The sequence below is a fragment of the Stenella coeruleoalba genome, assembly GCF_951394435.1.
Source record: "Stenella coeruleoalba genome assembly, chromosome: 9".
NCBI classification, from domain to species: Eukaryota; Metazoa; Chordata; class Mammalia; order Artiodactyla; family Delphinidae; genus Stenella; species Stenella coeruleoalba.
This window is the reverse complement of record NC_137155.1, coordinates 66,594,931-66,611,674: the sequence shown is the minus strand read 5'-3', so window position 1 is coordinate 66,611,674 and position 16,744 is coordinate 66,594,931. Positions and strand designations below refer to the sequence as shown.

General features: G+C 34.4%; 1 pseudogene across 1 annotated transcript; it reads right to left on the bottom strand.

The window, feature by feature from the left end:
• Nucleotides 1–3,260: 3,260 nt before the first annotated feature.
• LOC307191479 (akirin-1-like) lies at nucleotides 3,261–16,524 on the bottom strand (annotated as a pseudogene). The gene is made up of 2 exons: nucleotides 16,501–16,524; nucleotides 3,261–4,130 (listed from the first exon to the last, which is right to left on the bottom strand). The product of its transcript is annotated as an akirin-1-like (transcript).
• Between the last annotated feature and the right edge of the window lie 220 nt (nucleotides 16,525–16,744).

The window sequence follows — 16,744 nt, the reverse complement described above, 5'->3', positions numbered from 1 at the left end:
TGGTTACTGTGTTCCTTGTATTGATCTAAGCATTGGGGAATAGTATAGCTTCTGCTTTTAGCTGAATTTGGGAGATGAGACTTGCCACAGCAGAGTCAGAGGAAGAGCTATGGGAGTTCAGAGGAGGGAGCAATTACTTTCAGTTGAGAAATCAGGAAAAACTTCAAGGAGGATGTAGTGTTTGTGTGATGTCTTGGGAGGATGAGTAATTTTGGGTATTTGGAAAGATGGGGTTGGGGGGAGTACATAGAGTCGCAAGTAGAAGGCATATATAAAAAATAGCTCAGGAACAGGAAACACAGTGTATGTTCTTGAATTAACATATTTTTGATTGCACAGTTTGACTCCTTCTCTGGACATAGTACCTATCTAGAGTCATACTGCTGGTTGGCCAACTGCCAAGTGGAGTCTGTCCTTCAAAACTTAAAACTAAGAAACAAAGGCACTGAGGTAGGATGATAGAGATGAGTTCATAAAAATATCACGTGGAGTCAGGAGAGTGAAAGCTATGTTTGGTATATTTGCTGCTGAGAAGCAAAGAAAGTTTCAAGAGGTTGCCTCAATCCTTAGTAGTTTCCCAAGTCTCATCTCCAGGTTTCGTGTGATTTAACTCTGTTCTGGTGCTATTTAAAGACACTATGCCCTTTCAGTAGACACTCCTTTATTTGAACTACTTGAGTGGGTTTTTGTTCCTTGAAATCAGAGTCTTGACAAACATATTATGATCAAATGGTGAGTCTTGATTGATTGGTGCCTGGAGTGCCTAAAGTGAATCAGTACAAACTGTTTTTGAGATAAATGGGGCTCAGATTATAGAATTCCCTGATGCCAATCAGTTTTTCTACTTTGGGAACAATGAAAGAATTTTTCTGAGCATGATGATGGTGACATCAGAACTATATCCTTGAAAAGTTAACTCAGCTTTAATATGCAGAATGGATTGAGGGAAGAGAGTGAAATAGACAAATTGAGAGACTGATTAGGTGATGTGATAGTGGTGTAAAGTGATGACAGTAGGAATGAAAAATGTTTTGTGTAAGTAGAATTGTCTCAGTGGGGCAACTGCTCCGATGGCAATGTTAAACGAGGGAGAAATAAAGAATGTCTTAGGCAGTTTCTGCTTAAATGACTACCAGAAAAAGGGGCACCTTGGGCTATAAATTTAGAAATTGATTTCATGGAGGTAATATCTTGAAGTATGGGATGATAAGAGATCAATAAGTGATGTAGTATAGACAGTTACGGGGATAGGGACTTGACAAAAAAACCTGGAACCTTGAGAAATGCCTACACTTTAGATAAGGTCAAGAATGAGAAACTAGATTAGTATGGAGATTTAAAATGTAGACGAGTTAGTGACATGAGGTTTATGTATGATAATTTGCAGCAAGATTAAGGATATGAGAAAAAGGCCAAAGGACTTGGATGGAGTGAATCATTGCTGAAGTTGTGTCAATACAATTTCAAATGAAGTGGGTGATTATAAAGGGAAGACTATTTTCTCAAAACATTTGAAGTAGAGAAAGAGGAATGTATTGCTTGAAGGGGTAATAAGTTGAAGAAGAGATTTAGAAGAGTGAAGACTATATTGTAGGACTTTCCTGGTGGCGCAGTGGTTAAGAATCCACCTGCCAATGCAGAGGACACGGGTTCGAGCCCTGGTCCAGGAAGATCCCACATGCCGCAGAGCAACTAAGCCCGTGCACCACAACTACTGAGCCTGTGCTCTAGAGCCCACAAGCCACAACTACCAAGCCTGCGTGCCACAACTACTGAAGCCCGCGCACCTAGAGCCCGTGCTCTGCAACAAGAGAAGCCTGCGCACCACAATGAAGAGTAGCCCCCCTACTCGCCACAACTAGAGAAAGCCCACGCACAGCAACAAAGACCCAACACAGCCAAAAGTAAATAAATAAATAAATTAATTAATTAATTTAAAAGAAGATTATATTGTGTAGTGAGATACCTTGGAAATATTGAATATTCAAAAGCATGGTGAAAATACTCTTTAAAGCATAATGGTTGTGAAGACGATAGGGAGGGTGAAAGTAGGGCACAAGTGTCAGTCTTGTAGAGTGAAGGTAAAGAAAAGAGAATGTGTCAAAATACAGATATTTTGAGGCAGGAAAATTGGAAGAATAAACAATTAATACTGAATGGCCTCAGACAATAATAGACTAGAGTATTTGCTGAAAGGAATAGGGAACTTAAGAAAAGCAGAAAAGGCAATCAGGTGGATATGAATAAATCATTGATGAGTTAGCAAGAGTTTGTAGTAAGACCAATTTGTCTAGTTTCACAATATTTTCTATTAATTTAAAGGGAATAAGGAAAATACTAAATTGAGAGAGTAGGCAGAGAATCATAAATTCTTTTAAGTATAGAATTTCTTTTTTTTTAAATAGCTTAAATATTTTATTTGTTTGCAACTAAGCTTGTTAACACTATATAATGAAAATGTACAAAGAATAATGTTCCAGTTTTTGGCTAGATTTAAGTCAAAGATATTCATTAATAAGGAGTCTTCGAATGTGAATATTCCAGAAACTTCTCTAAGCTATCTGATCAGGACAGCTGTCTTTGAATATTACCTTACTTTGGAAGGTACTGGCATACATTTGAATTAAACTCAGTTTTTTTCAAAATAAGCCTTAATTTAAAAAACTATTCTATATTCAAACTAAAACAATTTTAATAGAACTTTCCTTTCCAGAAAAAATAATAAAGGAAACAAGGCATTTTGTAAAACATGGTCTTGAGCAAGTCACAGTAAAAAATAAATGTGTACTTAACTTCCACTTGCTCAAAACAGAGGCTACTTTCTGTTCCTCAGCCTTGGAAATAAGGTGAAGAACAGTCTGTAAGCAACTTGGGGCAGGGGGTTGCCCAAACAAAGCTCAAGCAATTGAACATGGACATCTCTTAAAAGAATCTGGGGGAACCTTACCAAAGGATCCAAATTCTATTTTTAGTAACTGATACAAAGGTGAAGTGGCGCCTCCCAAGTAGCAGTGCCTCCGGGGCGTGGCCCAGCCCCATGCTCGCCTTTGTCATGCTCCCAAGCAAAGCCTTAATTAATGATGATCTTCTGTAGACCAAGGAAATGTTTTTATCCATAATTATCGTGCATCAAATTCACAGCTAGAATCCCCAAAATCAAAAAAATGTGCACAGTACAAATAATAACAAAATACACATACACACACATACACACACTCTCACACACACTTCTTACAGAACTGTACTTGGGGAAACTCCATTTGTTGAGTGCCACTGAGGGCATATTTTGCTAAACTGCTGCTCCAGGTATTTTTGTTTGGAAAATCTGTCACAGTAGGGCACAGCTGTTTTTTGGATGAGCAGAAAAGAAAGATTATGCTTGTGGCAACTGGAAAGTTTTAAGGTCTTTCAAGTTGTATAAAATGGACCTGCAGAAACATTTAAGTGTTCTCAGGATGCAAAGTTGGAGCTGAAATGTGATATCAAACTAGTTGCAAAAAGTGTACAGCAGCCATCTCTTGAGGTCAAACCTGGTACCCAGATATGCAAGAAAGATTCAGGACATACATGTAGCTTGTTGGCCTTGTCCCATATCGTCGCATAATCTGATCATGTGTGAATTTCACAAAAGAGTCATATTCTGCTGGTTTGGTATTGAGGATTTGCTCATACTCATCCCGAATTTTATCTTCATCGTCTTTTAAGATGACGCTCACATATTATTCCAACTTGTCGGAGGGTAAAGGTGGGCTGGTCCTTCTTCATCCAAGAGGAACCTGGAGAACTAGGTGCTGTGAGCGCTGAGTGAGGCTGACTTTGCGAAGTATAAGCGTCACTCTGATTAAGAACAACTTCTAAACGTCTCCACCGCTGATAACGACTATATTCTTGTTTTATGTTCTGAAAAATTTGCCCCGCGGTTGGAAGGCGCCACTCGCTGCCGGGCGGGGCGGGCTGCTGCAGAGTCGGCGGTGGGGTCTGCGCCTGAAGCAGCGGCGGCAGCTCGGCGTCCGGGGGCCTGAGGCCCGGAGTGCGGCCGGCAGAGGGGCACAGCGCCGCTGCTTCGGAGAGCCGGGGCTCAGCAGCGCCGCCTCGAACTCCATGGGCCGCTTCCACGTCGCCCCGCACGCCTACCGCCGAAGGGCCAGGCACCGGGAGTCGACGCGGCTGTAACTGCGGCCCAACCTCCCGCTCCTCAGCTGAGCTCGCAAGCCAAGCCGACTCCAGTGGCGGCTCCAGCACCGGCAGCCAAGTATAGAATTTCTTTTTCTACCAATATGGTGGGTGACTAGATATTCTGAAAAACACTCTCATCATAAAACATTTAGGTGCAGAAAAATTAATGCAAATAGGCTATAAAATTGAAAACTGAGATTAAAAAGTTGAGAAACATAACCAAATTAGTAAGGACACATAGAATCTGTGGCTGCTTTGGGACATTTGCTAAGAACTAGACTTGATTTTTATAGACTCTTTGGTGAAATTAATACAATGTCTGGGACTCTTACAAAGTGACGAGTTGGAATCGAGACCCACATATAAAGCAAGAACTCTCAAATGGCTGTAATGCCAATGAAAGGGTGATAGAAAATCTAACCTGCCAGCAAAGGAAAACGACAAGATAACTTGTCTATTTTAGGCAGATTCAGAATGGGAAAATAAAATACTCTGAGAATTTGTAATCATAGGACTTCCTCACATGAATTGTAAATTAAATTTACTCTAATTTCAAGGTCCAGAGAATCCTAAGCTGAAAAACTGAAGTGGCCCTGAGTTTATAAAACTGGAAGACATGCGACAGAAACAAATGCAAATAATCTCCCTTTAAAAAGTCTAATATGAGCACATAATAAAGTTAACCAAATGTACAAGAAATAAAGCCCCTATGAGTAAGAGTGAACAAAATTAACAAAACAGCATATGTATATTTCTAAGAACTCTTGATATTGGAATTACTTAATACAAAATATAAAATAATTGTTTTAAAATTGCTTCAAGAAATAAAATATAGATGTAAAAACCATAAACATAAAAAGGAATAAGAAACCATCAAAAATTATCAGCCCAATCATAAAAGAATAACAAGAACAACAAGAATAACAAGAAAAAGCAACAAAAGATTTGGAAATGAAAGAGATTATCATCAAATTTTAGAATGCATTAATGGGCTAAATAGAAGATTGCATTAAAAAGAGAATTTGTGGAGTTCTCTTACCATTTGGCAGAATAAACCTCTAACATTCTAATTGTTCCAAAATGATATGAAGCAACTCTGGACTAATACAAAAAACCAACCACTCTGAGGGCTCCAGAGTGAACAAAAAAAGGCAGATTTTGGAGGGAAGTTGAGACTTGAAGAAAAGTCCTGACATAGGTTAGTCCATTTTTGTGGATTTGGCCTGAGGGTGGGCCATGTTCACAGCACAGAGAAAGACAGCTGAACTTGTAATAAAAAGCGCATTGCCTGTGCTGGAGAATGAGAAGAGTGTCCTGGAAAGGAGAGAGTATAGAAGGAGAACCCTGTGTTCTGTGTACAATCACTACCTAAGTGTCTACCTGGTCTAAAAATAGCACATGCAGGCATCCTGGCTAGAAGGTAAAAAAAAAAAAAATTATACTTAAAATTGAGTTGCTACCTGTTTCAAGTGAGATAGAGATTGCAATAGGAGCCTAATCAAGGTAATTGCTTGCTAGAAAATAGATCAAAGCTTGTCAGAAGAATATAACTATATCAAGATTCTCCACCACATAATTTTCACAATGTCCAGGATAAATTCCAAATTAATTAACATAAGAAGAACCAGGAAAATGGTATTATTCTCAAAGGAGAAGAAAATCAACTGCGATATCCCAAATGGTGGGATTATCATAAAAGAATATAAATTAACTGTGCTTAATATGGCATGTGCTTGTGATAAATTAAAGGATAGGAACTCTCAGCTGAAAAGTAGAAATTATAAAGAAGAAACAAATGGACATTTTAGAATTTAAAAATATAATAATATTTAAAATTTTCAGAATTTCCTGGATGAACTTAACGGAAGAATAGAGGTAACAAAGAAAAGTGTCAGTGAACCTGAAGATAGATGAATAGAAATTATCTAATTTGAAAAGGAGTGAGAACAATACTTTTTTTAAAGAGTTTCTAACTTTTTCCCAGGAGGTAGAAAGCTGGAAAGAGCATCATCACTCCAGATAATCTACAAAGTCATTACTTTAGAACCCAACAGAAAACTGAGGTCTTAGGCAGGCAACTACCCTGATGTATAAGAAAATACAGGTTCTTATAAGAGAAGATGTTATTTGAGTCTTGACTTACCTACAGTAGCACATGAAAGGAAGATGGGGCCACCATTTTGGAGAGTGAGAAGAATGTAAAAATTAATCCTAAAGCAAGCTGAAGGAAAGAAATAATAAAAATCAATGAAATTGAAGACAGAAAAAAAAAGATATTTAAAAAAACCCAAAAGCTCGTTCTTCAAAAATATTAAAAATTAATAAAATTCTAGAAAGAGTAACCATGAAAAAAAGAGAAGGCACAAATGATTAAATGAGAAATGAAAAAAGGATATTATTGTAGATCCTACAGACGTTAAAAATATAAGAAAATATTACAGTCAACTTTATGCTCATAAATTTAACAATTTAGATGAAATGGACAAATTCCTTAAAAGACACTAACTAACCAACCTTACTCAAGACTAAATAATGTGAATTATTCTATGTCTATTAAAGAAACCAAATTAATAAATAAAGTTTTTCAAGAAATAAATCTCCAGGACCAAATGGCTTCACTGGAAAATTCTAATTAACATTCAAAAAAGAAATATTACTGTTTCTACATTAACTTTTCCAAGAAAAGGAAGAGAGAAAACATTTTGCAATTCATTTTTATCAGACCAAAACCCAAACCAAACAAAGACATTACAAAGAAAGATTAATAGAACAATGTCCCTGACAAACTTAGATGTAAAAAATCCTTTGCACAATATTAGCAAATCAAACCCCACAATATATAAAAGGATAATATATCATGACAAAGAGGGATATATCCTGGTAATTCAAGCCTGATATACATTTGAAAAACAAATGATTTAATTCACAATATCAATATATTAGAGAGCAAAAAGCATATCACATTTGAAAACCAAAAATTTGTATAATTTTTTTCCAGAAATATTTCCTGGGATTTATTACTGAATCCATCTACTGATTAAGCCTTGAAATGTCTCTGTGGGAAGGTTTTATTTTTGGGTTTCACTTCCTTAAAATTATTAAACTATTCTGATTTTATATTTATTTTAATTTTTATTGTTTCTTTCTTGGAATTTGTCAACTTTATCAACATTTTAAATTTATTGGCAAAATATGTTTATACAACCTATATTAGTTTGCTAGGGATGCTATAACAAAGTACTGCAAACTTGGTGTCTTAGAAATTTATTGTCTCAGTTCTGGATGCTAGGAGTCTGAAATCAAGGCATTATTACGATTGGCTTCTCCTGAAGGCCGTAAGAAAAAAACCTGTTTCATGCCTCTCTAGTAGCTTCTGGTACCTCAGTTTTTCCTTGTAAGTGGCATTCTCTCTGTTTCTTCACATTATTTTCCCTCTGTGAATGTCTGTCTCTATGTCCAAACTTCCCCTTTATATTAGGACACCAGTCATACTCTATTAGGTTTCTCCCTAATAACCTCATCTTACCTTGACTATACCTGCAAAGAGGACTTCAACATATGAAGTTTGGGGGACACAGTTCAATCCATAACAGTATTACTTTTTAATATCTGTAGAATTAATATCTGTAATTATCCTTAATAATTAGTTTTTTGGTTTTTTTGGGGTTTTTTTTTGCGGTACATGGACCTCTCACTGTTGTGGCCTCTCCCGCCGCGGAGCACAGGCTCCAGACGTGCAGGCTCACGGGCCCAGCCGCTCCGCGGTATGTGGGATCTTCCCAGACCGGAGCACGAACTCGTATCTCCTGCATCGGCAGGCGGACTCTCAACCACTGCGCCACCAGGGAAGCCCAATAATTAGTTTTTAATATTTGTAGAATGTACAGTTATACCTTTTTTATTCCTAAAGTGTTTTTTTATGTTTTACATTTATATTATTTATATTGTCAGAGGTTTTTCAGTTTTATTAATCTTTTCAGAGAATCATATTTTGACTTTGTTTATACCCTCTCTTGGATATCTGTTTTCTAAGTTACTCATCTCTGCTTGTGTCTTATGTATAATTTGCTTTTCTTTCTCTAACTTCTTGGTTAGATTCTTGAGATTTTTACATTTCATTCTTCATCACTAGTTGTCTTTGAAGGTTATAAATTTGCCTCTGACCACAGCCTGAGCTTTATCCCTCAAAAATTTCACAAAAATTTTACTTGAAAAATTGTGGTGACTTCCCTGGCAGTCCAGTGGTTAAGACTTTGCCTTCCAATGCAGGGGGTGCAGGTTTGATCCCTGGCTGGGTAGCTAAGATCCCACATGCTTCAAGGTCAAAAAACCAAAACATAAAACAGAAGCGGTATTGTAACAACTTCAATAAAGACTTTAAAAATGGTCCACATTAAAAAGAAAATCTTTAAAAAAAAAATTGTGAAGATGGAGACAAACTAAAAGAATAATGTAAGAAGTAGAGGTATCCTTTTACAAATTTTTAACTTTTTGTCTTATTTGTCCTCTCTTTCTCATCAGTAGGTAGTTCTATTATTTTCTGAACTATTTGAAAATAATTTTAAATTTTATGACAGTACTCTGAAAAAAATTAAAGCTATGTTCCTCTAATAATAAGAATATTTTCCTATTTAACTGAAACATCATCATATCCATGAAATAATTTTTAAAATTTATTTATGTAATAGTATTGTTGAATATAATATTATTTTTTAATTCCCTAAGGGTCCAAACATATTTATTATGGTTATTTTAATTTTTTTACTCTAATACCCATTTTTCACATACCTGCATACATTGGAAAATGGTAAAATGTGATTTAAATTATTTCCTAATTCTTTCTTGTCATGTTTTCTTTGACCCAGTTGATTATTTAGAAGTGCATTTCTTAATATCCAAACTTTGAGGAATTAAAAGTTATCTAACTTTGCACTTGGCCAGAGAACATATTCAAGATGATTTCAGTACTTTAGTTTTTATTGATACTTGGTTTTGGTGAGGCATGTGCTCAGATCTGATCAATATTTAATGTTCACTTGAGAATTTTGTTTGGCAAGAATTTCTGTTCTGCAAAAAATTTTGTTCTGTAGTTGTTACCAGTAGTGTTCTATATTATGTTGGTTAGATGAAGTTTGTTAATAGTACTTCTCAAATCTTTTATATGTTTACTACTATTTGTCTGGTTATCCTTTCAATTATTGAGAAACATGGGTTAAAAATATCTTGTGGAATTATTTATGCCATTTTTTTAAGTTCTATTTTGTTATTTTATATGTTTTGAGGCTTTGCTATTGCATACAAATTTATGGATATTACATATATTTGGTGAATTAAATTTTTATATTAATAAAATTTATTTTTAGGACTTTATATTAGTACATTGTTTACTGATACTAATATAGCTATTTCTGCTTTCATTTGGTTAGTTTATACATGGTATATGTTTTTCTATCTTTTTATTCTCAAATTTTAAATCCATGCATTTTATATATCTTGTGGAAACTATTTTTCATTAATTGTTAATAAAATTTATTAACATGTTTGCATTTTAATTAGAATATATAGAATTTTATATTTAGCAGAATAATTGGTATTTAACATCTAAATTTGCCGTTGTACAATTTTATGAATTTTTCCCATCTATGCTGTGTTCCATTTTCTCACCTTTCTTATTTCGAATTGATTATTTTTATTATTCTAGTTTTCTTCCAGCAGCCAAGTAATTGTATGTGCTTTTACTATATGTACAAATTACAGAATGCATTCTTGAATTTTCATATGTGAGTTAGTACTTTTATCTCTTCCTGGGCAGCTCAAGAATTTTAAACATGTTTAATATATATAGTCCCATTGAACTTGCAACTTACTTCTTATAGATGATTAAAAAGTTCTCAATCTTATTAATATTTTTGGAAATGCAGATTAATACTATAGTATGATAACTCTACACACTTACAAGTTTGGCCAACATTTAAAAAGTCTTTTAGAGGATATAGAGCTATTAGAATTTTCATATGTTGCTGAATTGGTGTGCAAATTTGTACGATCACTTTGTAGAAGAGTCTGCTAAACAGTGAACACAAATGTTCATAGATGTAACGTTTGGAATACTTTAATACTGGTGACAACCCAAATGACTGTCAACATTACATTGAATAAATAACTGGTGATATATTTGTATAATGACATCTTTTAAAGATGTGAAAAGTAATAATCTAGTGCTATGTGTAAAACAAGATAGATGAATCATTCAAACATAATGTTGAGCTAAAGAAGCAAACCATAAAACATTTATATAATCAAAAATAGGCGAAATATTTATGACATCCCTAAAAGGAAGTTTTTTTCTCTAAGTGGGATGGAATATAAACAGTTTTGTTGAGCATCTTAAACCATGGTGAGAAAGTCAACATACCTTCTAGTGGTTCCTATTTTCAGAGAATTTGGGAAATATAGTTTGCAAATTCTCAACCCTGGAGTCACAGAGCAGAGTACATAAAGTTGCCTTTCAGTCAATAATCAGTCCACCAGAAACTTTTTTGTTTATTTTTTTCAGATGATTCTACTTCCCAGTCACATAGATACAGAGGCTATCTTTAAAACTTCTCCATCTCTGATCGTTTATAGTAAATGAACTTTTCTTACTCACTAAACAGATTTTAATTTAAAAATATTTAGAGGTACCGATTATTGCAAAAACAAAAAACAAAAACAAACCACACTATACTATGTACTGGGCAAGAAGGATTGTAAAGATAAATAAGATATTGGTTGAAAATGACATTTTAAATTTTAATTCATTCCATAGCTTAATCCAAATAGCACGACTCACCCCCTATAAAAAGCAGCAATGTGGTAACAAACATATATCTTAAACTTTTATGTTTTACTTATTCTTTTAAATAAAAAAATATTGTGCTTCATAAAATGCTTTTTGAATCCATCATTCTGAGTCTAAAATATGAACACTTTTAATTAAACATACTTTGATACCAGGCAGTGTATTTTAAAATGTTTTCTTAATAGTAATATAATTTCCACACAAAATTATAAATACTTAGGGATTGTGACACTGACTTTTTTTCATTTGCATTGCTCAAGCATTATGCATTATTCTTTATAGACCCTTCTGTTCTTATCACTGAGGTTGCTTCCTTTCAGGAATATGTAATAGGAAATATCATTGTGACTTTAGTTTGCATGAGATCCCAAAAAGTTCTACACACAAGCACATTCAGTTAGTGAAGAGACTTTTTTATAAATCAGAACTTAGAGTCAATTAGACATACTAATTTACTTGAGTTTAGTGTTACTAAATTAAACTTATTGTTCTTGGCAGTAGGGAATACACAGGGATAGGATATGAGATAAATACATAAAAATGGTATATAAATTTCATTAGAAATGTGTTAATCAGTTGTTGTATTGGTCCATTAAAGAGTGAGATTCTACTCGTGTGAGAAGAGGAAAGATTGTTTAGATCCACTGATGTGATCAGCGATGGCTGCGAACTTGGAGCATGCCAGCTGCGCTTCACTTAGACATTGTCATAAAATATGAGTGTAGGAGAAATGCTCAAAGAGTTTTAATTTTACTGAAATCACATAGCAGACAAAAGAAAAGGAAACAAACAAAAAACCATAGGCTGATTTGCTACTATAGATTTTTTTCCCATTCACCAGTATGGAAATTTCTTTTATTCATTAATATTTATCTTTGAGGCATATGTATAAGATATTACTTCAGCTTTTAAAATTTTAGTTAGCATGTTATGAATAAAGTATTTGCCCTATCTGCGATTTTTTCCTGTACTGTATCTCTAATAGGATAACTAATTTGAATTTTTTTCTTAACTCAAGGGCCCCTTTTATAGTATGATTTAAAATCCCTTACAAGTCACTTCATAATTTCCAGCTCTTTCATGTTGTAAGTGTACTTTATCCTGCTCTTCTTTCTGCTTGCTTCTCAGACTTATGCAGAACATGAGTTAACCCATATTTTAATAATCTCCTCTCTTAAGGATTTCGTGTAAAAGAGCAACTTTAACTTAGTAATCTAAAATGATACCACTAAACGGAAAACTTTAAAGACTTTATAGTGATTAATATCTAATTATAAGCAAAAACAATGACAATTAAACTATACTGGAATATCTGATTTTTTTAAGTCTAAAAATTTCAACAATAAAAATATTATGATAGAAATATATATTGCTTTTTGAATGTGAAACATTTCAGAATATGAAATATTTTTACATTCTTTTTTTCATTTGAAGTTTATAAGTTAACAATGCTTACAGTTTTGTTGCTTCCAACTTTATATTTGTTCCTTTCCATATCTTAAAAAAGTGAGCTAAGCTCAGGTTTGTTAAATGGTCTTTCTGATGAAACTGAGGAAAACAGAATTTCCAGTGATTAGATTGCAATATTATGCCAGAGGACAGTTGTTCTACCCTTCTTTATGAAGTAAATTAAGATCTCTGCTGGAATGACCTCAGATGTCTGTCCTTCTTGCAAAAAGGTGATGCTGAAATTCATTTGAGGCCTTTTATACTTTATATCTATGACAATTATTAATAAACCTCAGTGTGTACTGGTTCTGAAAGAGAGAAAATATGAGAAGTGGGTGAGAACCTAGGAATGTAGAGAAAACTATGCAACATCTGTGAGTGAAGACAGAGAAACGTGCTGTGTAGGAGTAGCTCCAAAGTAAATTAAGATGCTGATGGAGAAGGAAGGAAATAATGAACTAACTTCATTTATGAACTTTATTATTTTTAGCAGCTGTATAACTTTTTTAGATGCTCAATCTTTAATATTCTTCTCTAATTACTAGAATATAAACCTACAGAAAAACCTCAAATATTTGGTATAGATAGATAAGACAGAGCAGAGCTTGTTAAAAGAGAGTGGTGTGGGGTTACAGTGACTTGTCTGAAGATAGTGCTGAAATCTGACTTGGAGAACATTACAGGTGGATAGAAAGATGGAGGAAGAGGCATAGGTTTTTAGTTTTAGATAATTTTCAAGTGGATGAATTTTGAGTTCAGCTGAGAGATTAAAAGAAAAGATTCTAGTTTATCTGTCACAATCAAATGTGCTTCAACAAATTCTAATTGAAAAAAACTCATTTCACCTTCCAGATTATCAGGAATAATTTCAACCAGGAATGATAGTATATAATATCCATTTGTCATGACTTCAGAGTTCTGTGCTAAATGGACAACTTGCTTACTGTGGTGATCCCTATTTGATACTCACCCAACATACCATAACCTTTTACTTATAACTTGTCTAAATACTTGGAGGTTTATAGCTTCTTTTAAATTCCCTCCTTTTGGGCCAGTGTTTGGTGAGACTGTAATCTTTTTTATTCCCCCTAATGGGTTTTTCATGACAATTTATCTACATATTCCACATCACTTCATTTTCATGTGCTTATCTGGAATCTACATAGCATTGGTTACAAATGAACTATCAAAATAATTAGGATTAGACCAATTCTTAACTTTCTGCAGTGTGCCCCCTCAATTGCCTATAGACCTTGTCAAATGTTCAAAGGCATTATCATCTATCAGCTGATAAGATAATGTTGAATCTACAGAGATTTATATCAAGTAGAATATGTGTAGTTGTATTATTTTTAATTAATTAATTTTGGCTGCGTTGGGTTTTCATTGCTGCACGTGTGCTTTCTTTAGTTGTGGTGAGCGGGGGCTACTTTTCCTTGTGATATGTGGGCTTCTCATTGCGGTGGCTTCTCTTTGTTGCAGAGTATGGGCTCTAGGTGTGTGGGCTTCAGTAGTTGTGGCATGTGGGCTCAGTAGTTGTGTCTTGTGGGCTCTAGAGCACAGGCTCAGTAGTTGTGGTGCATGGTCTTAGTTGCTCCACGGCATGTGGGATCTTCCCGGACCAGGGTTCGAACCTGTGTCCCCTACACTGGCAGGCGGATTCTTAACCACTGCGCCACCAGGGGAGTCCCTGGTAGCTGTATTCTTATTTTCACTTTTTCCTTTCCCCAAGCATTATAACACTATGCATATTTACATGCAAATTCTGAATCATTAGCAAACACTTTTGTGAACTGTATACACTAATGTTAAACCTTTTCTTAGAAGAACTATGCATTTATATAATGAAACTAATCCTGATCATAGAAATTTAAAAATGAATTCTTAAGTAATATTTAAATAGATGAATCTCATCACAGCAGGTAGAAATTTCTCTATTAATTTAGACTAGTACTTTTTTATGCTTCTCAAAAAAAGTTTATCTTCTCTCTTCATTTTTTTTTTATCAGTGAGTTGCCTATTAAATTCTTGAATTCTTGCCATAGAAATTTCATGGACGTCTGTGGAAACTATGAAGAGAGATGAATTATTTTATAATAAAAATGATGAGTTCAATGATACATTTGTTTAAGCTAACAAACATAGAGTGGCTTCTTGATATGCTGTAATATGGTGTGATGACACTTCATGTTGTATATATGTGTGTGGATGTGTGTGTTGAGAGTGGTGGGGAAAGGGTGAGAGCAACCACTTCCACAAACCATTCCTATCCAGAAATTTTCAGAAGCTTCAGTGTTTAATCAATTTACTTGAAAAACATCTGTAATATATCTGTTTCCCAGACTTGTGGGGGTGGAGTCATTAGCGCCGTCTTCTACTATGATTTCAAAATGATACAATATAGTAACCATTTCAGTGATACTGTTTTCTCTGTAAATGCCATCCACATTCTTTGTCTTCCTTTTCTGAGTCTCTCTCTATTTCTGTTTTGTATTAATTTTCATTTTAAATTTTAATATAGCTCTTTTTAAAATAAGTGTTGACTAATATTTGCTTACGGTGAACGCTAGTTCAAGTGAAGTCTTTCACGCATTGTATACATGTATTAATGTATATAAACAACATAATTATGGTAATTAGTAAGCTGCATTTTATCTTAGAATGTTTCTCAGTCAAAAATCCTGTCATTTAAAAAGGCTATGTTCAGTTATTTATTTATCTTCTAATGCCATTGTATTTAAATTTCCTATTCTAATATGCTTGCTTTAGACTGGACTCCTAAGGAAGCAGAAGAACAAGGGGTATGGAATTAAGGAACAATATGAAGTCAGGGAATTGAAAAAGTAAAAATTCCAGAGAGAGGCTGAGCAAACAAGAAAAGAAGTCAAACAAGGAAAAAAGTATTCCCTGGGGGGAATGTGGAAGATAGGCCAATCATCGATTATAATTATGCACTTTGAGAATGTGTAAAGCACATGTGCCATCTGTCACTCTGCTCAAGCCGTCACATCAGTGATCTGATAGGTACTGCTGTTTCCTCAGAGGGGTTTCTTTTAATAACTCATGATGAAAGAATATGGCGGGATATTCCGAGGAAAAGAATGGATATTTGGGGGGAAATTGTATCAGTGGAGACTATGGTCTCCAGCATCCCAGATCCCCGCGGTATGATTCACCTCTCTGTAAGGAGCAAGTAGAATTTGTTTGTGTCCCATGCTAGTCTGGTTACATCCACCTGATAATTTGAGTTCAGGAAAATAATACCATTGAAGGGATATATATATGTATAAAATGTATGATTTTTGAAATACTTTTATAAGGACATTATTACCAAAAATGACTTGCTAAACCTGATTTTTAAATGTGACTAAGTTTTATTTGTGTTAGGAATTGTAACTGATAATAATCAATAGGTAACACACATTGTCTGAGTAATGAAACATTTTAATGAGTGAACTAGGTCCCCATGTTTTGGTTAATATGCTCTTGAGAAGGTCCTTATTGTTGACAGTACAATTAAATTTTTTTTTAAAAAAGTATTTAACTTAAAATGTTCATGGCGGGCATGAAAGAATGCTCTTTCGTTTTTCACATCCTCGTCTTTGTATATTTTGCTTCTAGTCATCTGAAATTACTTTTTAATAGGATGCTTATATTGCTTATCTCTTACTTTCTCAGTGAAATTTTTCCCAATAGTTTTTAAAAACTATTGAGTTTTTAAAAACTCATTCAGAGAGGGTCCTTCTGTGAAAATCAAGGGAAAAGAGATACTTTAACTAGAATGACTGACCCAGAAACTGCACCTTAACTTTCTGCTAAAGACTGTTTAACCACTAAGTCCACAATGAGCAGAAGTTTTGTGAATACCCCTGTTCTGAACATTTGTGAATGTTCAGAAGGTTTTGGCCCTTTCTTTTTTTTAAACTGCTTGGTGAGTCTGATATCCTTATGGTAAGTTTATAGGGACCATGACAGTCTCCTTGTTGCATATCCCATTTTTTCCCCCATACTTTCTCATTCAACCTCTAACTTACAGCATCCAAAGTAACCTTGACCATGCCTGTATGCCATTTAGTGCTCTATGTTTGCTGTTGCTTATCTGGTGTGTGTGTGCATGTTTGTGTATTTATGTATGTGACATACATAAATTCTAAAACTCTGAATTATTTTTGTAGTAGTTAACATTTTAAGATGCTGAGGTTTCTTCTCTCCACACTCCCTATAACTCATTATTTTTCATCTACTCTTCTTTTGGCAGTGATAGCATTCCATAAGCTC